Source organism: Babylonia areolata, chromosome 6, assembly GCF_041734735.1.
Source record: "Babylonia areolata isolate BAREFJ2019XMU chromosome 6, ASM4173473v1, whole genome shotgun sequence".
NCBI lineage: Eukaryota > Metazoa > Mollusca > Gastropoda > Neogastropoda > Buccinidae > Babylonia > Babylonia areolata.
The window spans coordinates 44,261,108-44,264,761 of record NC_134881.1 but is presented as its reverse complement, the minus strand read 5'-3'; positions in this window follow the sequence as shown (position 1 = coordinate 44,264,761).

Here is a 3,654-nt window from a genome sequence, read left to right as displayed (position 1 = left end):
TGATAATAATATGGTCGTTGTTTTTCCTTACAGTAAAGCACATTCGTACACTGTTTAGTTAAAGGTCCCAGAAACACGGTATTCTTTTTTTTTTTTAATAAAGTGGCGGGCGGTCGAGTGAGGTTTCATGGCAGCAGACTCAAATTCGCTCGGGTTAAATAAATTTTTGGTGGTTAGTTGTGTGGTTTTGTTTGTTTGAATTTTGGTGGGAATGGGGTGGTAAATGCGACCGAGTCAGATAATGTATGCGGTAACATGCATTTTTATTTTAATTAAAAACTACATTTGATTTAGCATTTCAAAGTGATTTTGCACGTGACGATTTTGCGATATTCAAAACCGTGTTTTAGGGACCTTTAATGTCCAGTAACCGCATACTGGTGATTGCCAACAGCGAAGACAAGCACGGATGAATATTAATGAATATGCGAAAGCACTGGTGTTAAACCGATAAATGAATAAAACGTTTAACAGAAAAACACAAAACAAAAACAAAAACACGCCGGTAAAGCGTGCGCTTGTATCTCAGTGTTCAAAATCAGTCGAGTGAGAGAACGAAAAGCGAATAATGTTGAGTGCTGAACGGTAAGCAGTTGTGTTTTTTGTGGGGTTTTTTTCTGAATCGTTATATATTCCTCCTGCTGACAAGTATACTCATCAGTGATGAGCTGTCACGTCACAGACACAAGACAGAGCCAACGAGTCAGGATGTCAGTCCGTCATCAATCCGTATTCAATCCGTATTTGGAGTTCTGCCTTTTGGGGGCGGTTTTACTTTTGTGCAGCTAACTAAAAGTATTCCACTTAATTAAAACACTTTCAGTGCCGGAGGAAAACCGGTAGACAGTGGTGTTTCCATTCTCGAAAAAAAATATCCGAAACAATAAGCCTAAAACTGAGGTCTGGTGATGTACCATTCTAGATAAACTGTGTGAATTTTCAAACCTTCCAGAGTTGTTTCCCTTCTGATGACATCAGCAGTGACGTCACTATGCACGTGCCTTGGCAAAACAAGAGGTTTTGAAATCAAAAGCTCACGAAAGATTCCCACTGCACTTCGAATTCATGCAACACTATCACTCAAGGTCAGCAGTGAGCGGGCGAATTGGACAGAAGAACAAAGATGAGAACAGACGAAAAGGAGAACAAATGGTACACAGAACTGAGAGGCCGGATAATCTCCCCACGCCCCCCCCCCCCCCCCCCGTCCCCCTCCGCCCCTATCCCCCCACCCCCACCCCCACCCCCAGGCCCCTACAAACACACATACACCCCCCATCCCCTGTCCAAAAACAAAACAAAACACCACACAAACGCGCGCACGGGCGGGGGTCGCGGCGCGCACAAACACACTGCACACAACACAACACACACACATGGAGATAGGGAGACGGAGAGAGAACGAACGAACGAACAAACGAACGAATCTTTTTAATGAGGGAAGTGGAATAAGCATGCATATGCTTTTTTACATCCAGCCCTCAGGAAATCAAAATGTTCACAAGATAACAAAAGGTTATAGAAAAACATACATGAAATTCAAATACACTCAATTGCACAGTAGCATTTACAAGTACATAATCATGATACCTGCATTAATGACAATAATGTATATGGATATGGTAATGAGAGAGATAGAGTGAGTGAGTGAGTGAGAGAGAGAAACAGAGGATGAATGAATGAAGGAAGGAAGGAATAAATGAATGATAAATGAATGAATGAATCTTATTTCCGATAGCATTAGAGTAAGCAAACAATTGCTTTCTCCAGCCCTCGAAAGGGAAAAAAGTCTAAGGAAAAGGTATGAAGAAGACCCCAAAAAATGAGTAAACGTTAACAAATTCATAGAAAACGAGAAAAGAAACATTATAATAAGCATCATATTTATAAGAAACAACACGTAATTTATAGCATCATATTTATAAGAAACAACACGTAATTTAAAAAAATGCGCAGCGAGGGAGAGAGAGAGAGAGAGATGGAAAAAAGCGACAGGAGATGAGATAGTATTTATAGAGAGGGTGAGATAAAGAGATAGAGTGAGACATGTGGCGAAATACAGTAATATCATATGACATAACATAATATGGTATACTAAACAGAATTTGCAAAATTTTCCATCAGGTATTCATGATACCTTTTCTTAAACACAGTGATACTTGTATGAACATTAAAACTTGATAAGATATTGTTCCAGAGGCAACCGCCAGAGTAAGTGAGACTCGATTTGAATAAATCAATTCTTGGCAGTGGTACCATGATCTTCTTGTTGTTACGTATAGTAGTTGTAAGGAATCGCTGTTTCAGATATGGAGGAGCAAAACCAGACATGATCTTAAACATGAAAAGCGCCTTATTATGAATGAGTTTCCATTTCAATGGCAGAATATCTAAATCTTTGTAATCAGAGACAGTTAATGACGAAGATTTCAGATGTATCAGCTTTAAGGCTCTTCTATGTAGACTCATGAGTTGTTTTAAAACATTTTCACTGGCAGAATCCCATATTGTTGAGGCATAATTTACATGTGGTTCGATATAAGCATGGAAAAATAATTTACGGCAATGCTTGTTCAAGAAATGCTTGATTCTAGAAAGTTGATGAATCTTTTTGGATAAAGTTTTACAAGTCATCATAACATGTTGAGACCATGACAAGTTATTGTCAATAATAAGACCAAGTACTTTGTGATGACTGACTTCCTCAATCATTACGCCATTGATATACAATGGAGAACGAGTGGGCAGTAGGTTTTGGCGCTTTTGCCTTGTGGTAATGACAATGTATTTCGTCTTTTGTGGGTGTAAGCACATATGATTAAGTTCAGACCATGTTACTATATCATTAATACTTTGTTGCAATGATGATGATACCCTTTCTATTCTATGATGCTTAGTGTGTATCGTTGTGTCATCTGCAAATAACTCACAAGGTGGTTCAATAAAGAGGGGTAAATCGTTAATGTAAATTGAAAATAAAATAGGTCCTAGAACAGAACCTTGGGGAACACCGTAACTTATGGGTAAAAGCTGAGATTTGACTCTATCAACTGAAACCATTTGCTTTCTGTCGGACAAAAATGAAGACATTAGCTTTAAAGTATTGTGAGATAACCCATATGCTTTTAGTTTTCTGATAAGAAGAGTGTGATCAATAACATCAAATGCCTTTGCAAAATCTACCAAAAGAACACCTGTTATTTAGTTGTTGTTAATATTAGTAAGCCACTGATCAACGAGGTTGGTTAGGGCTGTATGACAGGAGTGGTTAGGCCTAAATCCTGACTGATTTGGGTGAAACCGACCAAATTCATTGAAATGGTTGAGTATATGTTTCTTCAAGTGATTCTCTAACGGTTTAGATAGTATAGATAATATAGAAATTGGCCTATAATTAGAGGGATCCGAACGATTACCATTCTTAAATATGGGTACAACTTTCGCAGTTTTAAATGCCTTTGGGACCTGATTTTTTTATATACATAAATTGTAAACGTAAGTCAGTGTTTCAGCAATAGTTGGAGCAGCCATTTTAAAAAAATTTCCGTTTAGGTCATCAAGTCCTCTTGTACTTGTCTGTTTTAAGTGAACAAGAGCATTATATACTTCATGTACACACATAGGGGGAATGTTCAAAGTGGACATGATATTTTT